A 12,793-nucleotide genomic window follows, 5' to 3' on the forward strand; every position below is an offset into this window, starting at 1 on the left:
TCTTAACGACGGTTCCTGTCGTAATAATGAGATGCTTAACGACGTTAGTGATGGTTAACGACATAAGTGCAACCCGCGAGGACATGAAAACCGCCGAAGACCTACGCTACCGCTTGTGTTATGGTCTCGCCAGCCCGACGCCTCCCGATCAGTGTCCCCCGAGCGGAGGTGAAGAGCGCACGCACACACACGCTCCATCGCAGCACGTCTACATCTACATGAATTTCTGAAGTGGCAGGCGGGCGCGGGTCATCCTTTGTATACATATATGTATATTCTAGCGTGGAAAATTGTCAAAGTCAAGATAAAGACCATTGCCCCGAGGTCAAAGGTCACAACCACCTGCTGTGAGGTCTCAAGGTCAACAGCACGAGGCAGGAGGAGGAGGAGCGGCGGAGGAAGACGAACGTGTGTCCATCAGCCAACTTTGTGGCTTCGCGTAGTGTCCTCAGGGGACTTGGTCTGTGCATGATTTTTTTTTTTTGAGGCTTACCTCATTAATAAAGAAAGGTCAGACGTCATACAATCCAGCTTTATGCAATTACTTGACACGAGTGTAAGTCGGAAGGAGGAGGAGGAGGAGGAGGAAACCAAATGTATGAAAAAAATTTTCACGCTGGAGGTTACTGATGGACCGAAGTCCCTTCAGAAATGATTTAGCTCCGTGTAGTACAACACTGCATAATATACAGTACAACACTGCATACTATACAGTACAACACTGCACACTATACAGTACAACACTGCACACTATACAGTACAACACTACACACTATACAGTACAACACTGAACACTATACAGTACAACACTGCACACTATACAGTACAACACTACACACTATACAGTACAACACTACACACTCCTAGAGTACCATCGTGAACCAGATGCCTCATGTCAGACGTCCCTCAGTACAGAGTTCAAAGGTTGAGTGTAACAATAGTGGAGTTCAAAGGTTGAGTGTAACATAGTGGCATCACGTGGCACACTTAACCCTCGGGATGTTGAAGGATTGGATGACAAAGATTGGAGCCTCTCATCAGGCCTCAGGGAGGGTTGACCAGCATAAACATTTTTTTTTTCCTCCTCCAGTCGGAGTTCAGCGTAGCGGTCACACGTCAGAGTGAATCACCGTGTAAACCTTGACCCCGAGGTAGGTGGTGTTGGCTTCCGTGCAGTCGTGGTGGTTAAGAAGAGAGAGAGACAGAGAATATTCATCATTAGCATAATTAGAATTCAGGAGTGAAAGGCACTGAAAGACAAGGATGTGTGTGTGTGTGTGTGTGTGTGTGTGTGTGTGTGTGTGTGTGTGTGTGTGCGGTGATTGATGGATGATGGTTGGTGCAGCTACAGGTGACCAGCCTACCTCCCTCCACCTGTGTCTGGACCAGCCTACCTCCCTCCACCTGTGTTGGACCAGCCTACCTCCCTCCACCTGTGTTGGACCAGCCTAGCTCCCTCCACCAGTGTCTGGACCAGTCTACCTCCCTCCACCTGTGTCTGGACCAGCCTACCTCCCTCACGAGTGACCGGCTGGACCAGCCTAGCGCCCTCCACCAATAACTGGACCAGCATAGTTCCCTCCAGCAATGGCCCAATCCTCCGCCAGTCGTGCCACCACCAGCAATAATGGCAGATGGTTAATTGGAGGCGCCATCACAGTGGCGTAGCTCAGCTGGCCCGCTCTGCCACCGCTTTGTCTCGTCTCGTCTCTCTCTCTCTCTCCCTCTCTCTCTCTCTCTCTCTCTCTCTCTCTCTCTCTCTCTCTCTCTCTCTCTCTCTCTCTCTCATCTATCTATCTATCTATCTACACACCCACCATTCATAGGTTCGTCTTCACTGTCCCTTCCTTTATCATCTGTCTCCTGCACGTTCTCACTGTGCGTGGGAAGACGCGTCATATTAATGTTTTCTTATCAATATATACATAATAAGCAAAGCTTTTAGATCCAGTGATCGGTGAATGACAAGCTATATGTGAATTTCATCTGAAATTCGAATGTGTAGAGTATTTCAAAATTCTAGACCCATCAATGTCCTTGGGTCATTCATGCATGACGCAGGCGTCCCTCAGTTGCAGGGGGAATTATCCTGGACTCCCCACTGTGAGTACAGCTGCGTCAGCGTGCACAAGCATAGATGGGTCAGTCAGGGTGCACGAACACATGTGTGTCACGGTGCACGAACACAGCTGTGTCAGGGTGCACGAGCACAGCTGTGTCAGGGTACACGAACACAGTTGTGTCAGGGTGCACAAGCACAGCTGTGTCAGGGTGCACGAAACACATCTGTGTCATGGTGCACGAGCACAGCTGTGTCAGGGTGCACGAACACAGTTGTGTCAGGGTGCACGAACACAGTTGTGTCAGGGTGCACGAAACACATCTGTGTCATGGTGCACGAGCACAGCTGTGTCAGGGTGCACGAACACAGCTGTGTCAGGGTGCACGAACACAGCTGTGTCAGGGTGCACGAACACAGTTGTGTCAGGGTGCACGAAACACATCTGTATCAGGGCGCACGAACACAGCTGTGTCAGGGTGCAACAGATAGGAGAAAAAATTACAGGATGACAATCTTCCACCCCCTATCAGTGATAGCCTTTCCAAACCTTCCCACAGTCGTTCCCAGGACCCTAAATCCATCGAAACGGCTCCCTCTGCCGTCCAGACACTGCCAGTCAACATACAGTCCTCACGTAAAAGCTACACACCGACACCCACGAGTTGAATCACCCTCCATCCCAGGCTTCATTCTAAGACCCCTCTGTGCCTGCTGCCACGGTTATATGCATAAGGGTAGTAATGATGGAACTCTACACACAACTAGAAATACTCCACTTTGAAGGAGACCTCAGTGTATACTATCGGTTTATCATTCGTCCAGGTCTGCATTGAACGAGTGCAATGGCCTCGGGCAGGCCAGCCAGTGGTGCTGGATTCGTTATAACTTCTCGTTTCTCTTCCTTTTCAAATCCAGAGGGAGAAAACCCTTGTCATTCCTAGCAACAAAACTACAATCAGTGACATGACTCCTCGCCAGAGGTTTCAGTATCTATAGTTGCAGTGGCGTCACCCATACCAAAAAGGGCGTCTGGTGAGGGGTTCTGATCCAACAAGGACGTCTGGTGAGGGGTTCTGATCCCTGACAAGGACGTCTGGTGAGGGGGTTCTGATCCAACAAGGACGTCTGGTGAGGGGTTCTGATCCAACAAGGACGTCTGGTGAGGGGTTCTGACCCAACAAGGACGTCTTGTGAGGGGTTCTGATCCAACAAGGACGTCTGGTGAGGGGTTCTGATCCCTGACAAGGACGTCTGGTGAGGGGGTTCTGACCCAACAAATGCGTCTGGTAAGGGGTTCTGACCCAACAAATGCGTCTGGTGAGGGGTTCTGACCCAACAAGTACGTCTGGTGAGGGGTTCTGACCCAACAAATGCGTCTGGTGAGGGGGTTCTGACCCCACAAGGACGTCTGGTGAGGGGGTTCTGACCCAACAAATGCGTCTGGTGAGGGGGTTCTGACCCCACAAGGACGTCACGAAGCGAAGCTTCACACGGCATATATCTTTCTGGTCACTCGCCTCAGGAGAAATGAATATCACGAATGGACTTCAAGCTTAACACACTCAATAAAAAAAGAAAATCAGCTTCAGAAACACATAATGATCACCAGCTTGAAGCCACTCCGTCAAAGGAGGCTGGCGACAGTGGATACACAGTTGATGGAGACTTTGATATGAACTGTGAGTAATTGTGGCACACTAATAAGTTCGAGGAGGCAATAGTCATATTTAACATGCGTATTCCCCTCAATTTCTCGACTTAGGTTATTCTCTTACACTCAAAGGCCGGCTTGTAATAAGCCCCAAGCAAGGGTGGCTGATGAACCATAACACTACAGGAATTATCTCACGATTAAAGGATAAGATAAGCGCACATTATCGGAGTGAGTTCAGACAGCAGCTACTACCGAGGGAGGTGAGTGGTAGCGTTCCCTAACCACTGCCTTCAGCCCCTCAGGTCCAGGGTAGGTACAGACTGACTGTGTCAGCCAGAGTTGTGATGGTCAGGGCGATGATAATGTAAACCAACCTTAGGTGCTGCTACGCGTCTCTCTCTCTCTGTCTGTCTGTCTGTCTCTCTCTCTCTCTCTCTCTCTCTCTCTCTCTCTCTCTCTCTCTCTCCCGCGGTAAACTGCAAGATTTAATGGCACGAACTGATTTCTCTCTCTCTCTCTCTCTCTCTCACACACACACACACAAACACACACAGACACAGACGTTCATATACGTATATAAGTGTGTGTGTGTGTGTGTGTGTGTGTGTGTGTGTGTTTGTGTGTGTGTGTGTGTGTGTGTACGTGCGCCTTATACAATACATACAACAGACATACAACAGCTGGTTTGGAACGGATAGCAAATTATATACCAAGCGAATACGAGTAAACACTAGACTGTCAGATTTGCCCAAGAACTAATCAAAACAACGTCCATTGGAATTCCTCCTCACACAAGACGCCGAACTTTTTCTCGTACCTACTTCTCTTACCGGAGGCGCTCAGAACTGCTGAGACCCCGGTGGAGTATTGGCCAACGGAGGGACGTATATCGGAATATTCGTGGATGATGGCATTGTCTTAGCGAGCCCAACAGACTTATTACGATTCTGTGTCGATACACAGACTGGAAATGTGTATCACACGTGAAGTTTACTACCTTTTCCCTCCTCCCGTGGGACCCAATGCGGATATTGGGGAGAGACGAAACTCTGGTGGAACTTTTGCGGCAGCTGAATGGAAGTTCTGGAGAAACTTTTGCAGCGGTTGAGGGAGGTTTGGAGGAACTTTTGTGGGTAGCTGAGGAAGGTCTGGAGGAACTTGTGTGGCGGCTGAGGAAGGTCTGGAGGAACTTGTGTGGCGGCTGAGGAAGGTCTGGAGGAACTTGTGTGGCAGCTGAGGAAGGTCTGGAGGAACTTTTGTGGGAGCTAAGGAAGGTCTTGAAGGTTTATAGACCGCTTCGTAACACAGCGTCTGGTGGTTTACAGTTCACAAAAAAATTAATGAAGGGCTTACCACGTCGTCACCAGCTCTCGTTGGACCATGGTTCTTTATCTGAGGGATTTCCAAAATCCTGGAGTCGCTGGTGGTTTCAATTTTCAACAACCTGTGGTTTTTTTTCAGAGATTTGTGATTTACGATGACTTATGCTGGTCTCATGACCCTGGTGGTTTGTGGTTCTTATGAGTTGTGGTTCACAGGAACTTTAAAGCTCCTGGTGGGGGTGTGTGGCTTGGTTTCCAGCGAACATCTGGTTCCAGCTAACTTGTCGTCGTCTGGTAGTGTGACATCACTGATGGTTCTTTACAGCTGTGTTTCTCGTTATTCTGGGTCTTTTGAGTGACTCGTGGTTTCCACTGGAAGTCGGTAATTGGTGGCCTCTGGTTCCAGCTAACTTAAGGTTCCAGAGGTCTTTTCCCTCATTCTGGAACCTTCTGGTTCCAGACGGCTTGTGGTCCCCACCAGTGCTCTGCATTTCCAGTTGAGTTGGTCTCACGCTTTTTGGGTTTCCAGTCAGTGTGTGGTTCCTGATGATATACGGTTACAGGTGGCTTGTGGATCCTGGTGGTTTAAAAGGGACACTTGTTCTTCCAGTGGACATGTGGTTTCCAGAGGAGTTCCCTCGTTCCAGTTTGACGTTAATGAGATTCATAAGTCGTAATGAGATTTCCATTAAAGAATGAGCCTCTGCTTTCATCATCCCCCGTTACCGCTAATGACCTTACGAGTTCTTCTTGGAAGGCTCAGCACAGGGGACGGGAAGGTTAACAAAGTAAACTTGTGGAAAACTGCAAACTGCTCCGATCGCCAGAGACTCTTCAGGTTCTGGTAATGAATAATCTCCCTTCTCTTAACCATCACCATCGTCTGACCTTCCCTTAACTATCACCATCTTCTCAGCTTCCCTTAACCATCACCATCGTCTGACTTTCCCTTCACCATCCCCTTGAATGTCCTCTCCCTTCACATTCCTTCTTGCTTCCTTACTCCCTCATTCTTCAGCTCCTGCGTACTTCCCCTGCCTCATACCTCCTCACATCATACCTCATTTCCTTCATACACAGGCTCCCTCATACCGCACGTCCCTCATACCTCACGTCCCTCGTACCTCACGTCCCTCATACCTCACGTCCCTAGTACCTCACGTCCCTCATACCTCACGTCCCTAGTACCTCACGTCCCTCATACCTCACGTCCCTCATATCTCACCTCCCTCATACCTCGGCAGGTCCGTCCAATCACCCCTCTTGAGATATTCTGATGAGGAGTCATGTGAGGCAGGGAGCTGGTACCTCTCCTGTCATCATTACCAGCTGGGGACACAACACGAGTTAAATGATCCAGGCCCAAGACAACAGTGACCATCTACCTTGGTAACAATGTTATGATGACTTTACCAGGAAAACCTTACAGAACACATTCTGCTCTTGCCTGTTCTGTGAATGATCACATCCGTCGATTTTCACTTGCTCAATTTCCCTGTAATCCCTGTACCAGCAACTGTACATCTCCAAGCACTAATTTCCATCTTTTTTTTTGTATCATTTGCATATTATTAACTAAGCTTTAACTAAATTTTGTATCTCTTGCTTAACAAGTAGGGTCATTCAGTTTTGTAATGGCCTCTTAACTACGACACATAACTGAATGTAATTTTCCTTCATTTATATCGTTTATTAGAATATTGTGAAACTGAATACTTTTAATTATTCATCAGTGTTCCACCAAGAAACCTGCCGTATTCAATAAACACAAGAACAATTCTAATGGATTCGAAGCATCGGGTTTCTCCGTACGATCATACAATGTAGATCGAATTTACATTTAATGTAAATGATTTACTATTTTCGTCATGCCTCGCGAGAATGGCGGGATTGGAGCGAACGCTCGAGCCATGTGGGTATCATTAGTTCAAAGAATCGCAAGAATATCGCGTAATTAGTCCAGAGACACGCAAACTATTCTGCACAATGGACAAGGGAATGCAACCAGCAACATATCAGCGAGTCCCATCAGCGTTGCTTGCGAGGGTGAACGAGCAGGGAAGTGATCGATGTCAGACCTGAACATGACGGGAAATATTTTGGTGTCGACTATACCCAAACGTACGTATGACGTTGCTTTTAAATACTTTCATTGGTGGATCAAAGGCCGTACGTGGATATGACGTTGCTCTCAAGTACTTTCATTGGTGGATCAAAGACCGTGCGTGGGTATGACTTTGCTCTCAAGCACTTTCATTGGTGGATCAAAGGCCGTACGTGGATATGACGTTGCTCTCAAATACTGTCATTGGTGGATCAAAGGACGTACGTGGGTATGACGTCGCTTTCAAATACTGTCATTGGTAGATCAGAGGCCGCACCTGGATATGACGTTGCTTTCAAATACTGTTCTCTGCAATTCAAAGGCCTTACCTAGCAGATGGAATGAAGGGAGGGGAAAAAAAAGCACTTCGCTTCGTTAGAAAAATAATGTTTATCACTAAGGATTCCGTTCCCATTACTATGAGTGGATAGAAGAGTGATCTAACCTTACTTTAGCTTGCTTTGACCAAGAACGTCAAAGGGCCTTTGATAACTTCGAGTACTCGTATCGTCTTAATCCGCGTCATCATCTCGAAACTAAATCATTTTGGATTGTCTACTAACTTGCTTCCAACCCTGATACCATCTTAGTCGATCCCAGCTGTACACACTCTTTGTCTCTTGATATTCTTTTTCATTTTAAGTACGGCGAGCAAAACTGAACGCTGTATTCAGGGTCTGGACGCTCCAGTACATATCAAGAAGTGAGGATAATCTCTTTTTTACAACTGAATTCCAACGTCCAAGGTTAAAGTTTTGTTCGCCTTTGTTTACCGCTTCTACATCCTGCTCACGTTATGGACGTATCATGAAGGAAGTCGAGTATAATACTGATCGTACAGGGACGGCTTTGATGGAATCTAATCTGCTAATCGACCATTAACTGATGATCCTCTAAATAGTATTCAGTCGTCTCTCGAATGATGCTTTCCATAAACACCAAAACTACGGAGAAGTGAACTGGGCGGTCGCATCCTGACGGGGACTTATTATCTCTTTTTGAACATAGTGTTTACGATGGAAACTGTGGCAGTTTCCCCGAAGCAAATGACTTAGTGGAAAAAATGTTGCCAAGGGCTTTGTTTACCTCATTATCTTCATTCTTTTACTGTCACTGGATATAACGATCCAGGATGTGCCTTCTCATTATTGCTATTCCGTTTAATGCTGACAGTCCATCTTGATCGTGAATGTCCAAATGGTGCTTCCAACGTAACTATGAAATTCTTTAGTGTTTATGTTCCTCTCTCCTGCGTGTGATACACACACACACACACACACACACACACACACACACACACACACACACACACACACACACACCTGTAATGATGTGATTATTACACGAAAGTGCACTTGGGAACTTATCGTGTTTCATTTTCCCCGTGAACTCATAGGAATATATATATATATATATATATATATATATATATATATATATATATATATATATGAAGCACATACCTACCATTACATGTATATACACATTGTGTCTCCCTTACATACTTCCATCAGCCTGACAATTCTTGGTACATCTATATGAAGCACACAGTACACTAGTCCCAGCCCAGTAGGGTACTTCCATCCCCGGTATGTTAACAGAACCCAGCTGGCCGAACCTCAAAACATTCCTTCTCCCTCAGCAATCAGGCATTTTCTCCTTAATAGGAAATTCATTTCAGAAAATAACATCAAATTACGACGACCTGGACGACGTTTTTGTCGTGGAGTCTGGTGTGTGTGTGTGTGTGTGTGTGTGTGTGTGTGTGTGTGTGTGTGGCGTCTAATAGAGTTTTTTACGTCTCCAAAACAAAGCCAAAACCTATCGTAAATCACACCTAACGCGGAGATAATGTGCCAGGGTCGATACCTCAATCTTCATATATAACAAATGATCTTCTCTTTCTCTCCTCCCTCCCTCCCTTCCTTCCTTCTTCACTTCTTATATCTTTACCCTTGTTCTTTCTCCTAGTTCTACTACGTACACGTTCTCCTCACATACAGATAGATGTCGACACAGCACATCAGTCTGTGTACTGGGAGCAGTATAATGTTATGGCAAAATAAAATTACATCAAAAATACAAACAGAAAACCATGGAGAGTCACACAGATCAACCAGACTGTTGCTCTCCCGACCAACACGGGTCATCATACCCTGTAATGACCTGGCCTAAAATCGGGCTACTACCTAGACAGACTTTCTAATGACCTATGCAAGATCTACCTGGTACCTATTTAGACTTTCTGATGACCTGACCTTGTCCAACCAGGTACCAGGTCAGACTTTCAATTAACCTGGTCCCTGGATGTCTTGCTCTAATCATACACCTCGTCAGTGATCCTGTCTGGACTAATTTCCACCCTGGGAATGGGTCAAGTTAACGTTCTCTTCAGCTGTTCCATTCCTTGGTCCTCCCCAGGGAGGCGGGACGCCGTGGAATGAGGCAAGACGTCGTCGTAAGGTGAGGTGGACTATCGTAAGGTGAGAAACATGATGTCGCCGGGGTATCGTCTGGGTGAAGTATGACGTTATGAGGTTAGGTGAGGTGGGAGTGGGTCGTGGAATCGGGGAGGGAGTCACGAGGTGAGGAGGAGAGGAGGGGTGGGTTAGTGGAATGAGATGGGGTGCTGTGGAGGTTGTCAGTGTGAGGTGGGGGTGAGTCAAGATGTCGTAAAGAGGTGAGGTGAGGTGTGGGATAAGGCAGGGTATTGGGGTATGGCACGGTGTCAAAGGGTGAGGTGGCGGTAACGTGAGGTGAGGCAGGCCGTCGTGAGGTGAGGCAGTCCATGATGAGAGGCGAGGCAGTCTGTCGTGGGGCGAGGCAGGCCATCGTAAGGTGAGGCAGCCCGTCGTGAGGCGAGGCAGGCTGTCTTGAGGCGAGGCAGAGTGTCATGATGGAAACAAAGTGTCATAAAAGGATTATATATATATATATATATATATATATATATATATATATATATATATATATATATATATATATATATATATATATGGCAGTGAAGTGTGCCACAGCCATGATCCTGATGACTTAACCTTTTCAAAGAACTTTTGCTTCACTACCACAAAGAAAACCCTAAAATTTTTGCCAAAGGGAAGACCTCGCACCTGTACCAGCACTGTGAGCACCGGGTCGATGCTTCTTAGCCAAACGTTCGGCTACGTTTTGAATAATGTCTGAGGCTTCAGTTTATATATATATCATCTCTCTCTAGACGCCTTGAGGAGATGGGTGGTTGGCGAGACTCTCTCTACCACCGCCTGGCGAACACCACAGAGCTCCCCTTCCCCCTCCTCCATAAATCTCTAGCAACAGGGAAAAGAATAAAAAAAACATATTGGTTCGCCTGTGATCCGCCTCTGTGGCCATATTTCATATAAGAGGTATTTTCACACGTCTTGTGAAATGTGTTTTGGGGAGGGGAGTAATGGGGAAAGATTTCCATCGGTTTGAGCAAGCGAGGCTGAGGAGGAGGAGGAGGAGGAGGAAGAGGAGGAGGAGGAGGAGGAGGAGGAGGAGGAGGAATGATTCGGTTTACAATAGAAAAGAAGTTTTCCTGTCCATTTGTTGTTCGGTGAAATACTGTATCTTGATTCATCAGGCGAACACTTGGGTCGGTCTCTCTCTCTCTCTCTCCAGCCGTCGAAATACAGCTGGTTGTACACTGGCCTCATGTACATCATCATGGTACTGGAGTTGTACAGTAATGTGGCCTCCTGTACTTCATGGTAGGGAAGATGTACAGTAACGTGGCCTCCTGTACATCATGGTATGGGAGATGTACAGTAACGTGGCTTCCTGTACATCCTCATAGCGTGGGTGATGTACAGGTATTTGGTCTCCTCTGTGGAGGAAGGTATCAAAGACGATATCGGAATCAAGAGAGTTTAGTTACAAGAAGAGGATCAACACCTTAGATTTGCTCACTATGGATGAGAGAAGAGTAAGGGAGCGACATGACCACAGCAATTAAGTTCCTAAACTACCTTGATGACGTAGATAGACGTCCAGTCCCTCAAAAGCTGCAGGGCTAAAGCGATCAAAGGCCACATCACGAGATTAAGCCAGACACTTGATAGATAAGATGTAAAGAAATACTTTAATAGCGTATGATTACTGGATAAACGGAATGGACTGAACTGTGAAATCATAAATGCGGACAGCATTCAAAAGTTTAAAAAGTTGGATGAGAGTAGATAAACTCAAGAGATGGGGGCCAATTGGGGGCCCACCTGAGTGTACAACTACCTCCCCATACAGCACAAATAGGTGTACACACACACACACACGAGTATATATATTGTCATTTAAAGAATAGCTGATAAGACTCGGGGACTCAGAGGGAAGAGTTATGGACGATGATGTATGGGTATGAGAGGAACTTCAGACAAGTTCAAAAGTGTTTTCAGCGAGATGGGATGGCGGGAGGTCTTCGAAACTAGTGAAATATCTACTTAAGAAAATATATGTAATGGATCTTCCCACCCAAACGTGACTCATGGTCAACCCATATGTGACTCATGGTCCAGATGAAGCCATCTCCATACGTGCTGAAGATGTGTGCCGATGCACACAGGACAAACCAAGTGAAACGTGGTTCAAGATGTCGCTAGAGGAATACAAAACGTCAGTTAAGTGGAAGGCTACCAACACCATACGTAATCGACAAGAAAGGAGACCTGGAGGATTAGGTGAACGATATACCGGTCTCCCAGACGAACATGGTTGGCGAAGTGATGAAAAAGACAATCGGAAGACAAATGGATGACTCTCTTGCGCAGGAGAACAACAACCTGAGTGAAAAGAGAGCTTATTGTCACGGAAAGAATCTCTACGAGTGACATCCGTTTTCGACATAAGGGTAAAGCTGGATGGATCGCCTCTACCTAAAGTCTCAGGAAAGCATTTGACACTGAGCCACATAGGAGGAGGGTGAGGGATGTGGATCTTCAGGTAGGAATAAGGAGGAACCTCCTTTTTATTGACGGAGGATCATCCCAACGGAAGGGAACAAAGGATACAGGTCTGGGAAGCCCTCACGAAATGGGTGGAAGTTAACGTACCATTGGCATGTCGCAGGCTGCTAACCTGGGACTACTGGTTATCTTGATGAACGTGAATGACTCGCTAAAAGAACGGGACTCCGACCTAAATGTTTTTCTTTGGCTGATCCCAAGGCCAAATATATAACTTAGACTCCACCGGTTAAAATCATACGCACAATACACACTCCTCCTACATCATTTGTGCTCCCACAGTTACTGTTATACATATATGTTGGGTATATTTGTGGTCTGGTGAATGAGCATACGAAAACACACAAACAACAATGACTACGCTAAATTGTAAAGTACAACTGAGACAATTGTGATGAACTACAGGTAAACATGTCATAATTTATTTATATATATATATATATATATATATATATATATATATATATATATATATATATATATATATGAAATTCTAAACATTATAGTGAATCCTAAGTTGTTGCATTTACCACACAAAAAAATAACCTATAAAGTCTCAAATGCTGTGGAAACAAATCGAAGAATCGCACTTACCATTCGTTGATCATCATATCAATGTTATCTGTAATAACTTGTCACTGTCTCTCCATAACTTGTTAATGTCGTTGTGGG

At 46.0% G+C, this 12,793-nt stretch overlaps 1 long non-coding RNA gene across 1 annotated transcript in view; it reads right to left on the bottom strand.

Annotated features, from left to right (window-relative positions):
• The window catches only part of LOC139765649 (uncharacterized), a 112,446-nt gene that overhangs the window by 99,337 nt on the left and 316 nt on the right, over positions 1–12,793 (bottom strand). The window contains exon 1 of the long non-coding RNA XR_011716712.1: positions 12,716–12,793. This exon is cut by the window's right edge and continues 316 nt beyond it. This is a non-coding gene — a long non-coding RNA (uncharacterized lncRNA). The remainder of the gene's footprint in view (positions 1–12,715) is intronic.

This window comes from Panulirus ornatus, chromosome 4 (genome assembly GCF_036320965.1).
Source record: "Panulirus ornatus isolate Po-2019 chromosome 4, ASM3632096v1, whole genome shotgun sequence".
NCBI classification, from domain to species: Eukaryota; Metazoa; Arthropoda; class Malacostraca; order Decapoda; family Palinuridae; genus Panulirus; species Panulirus ornatus.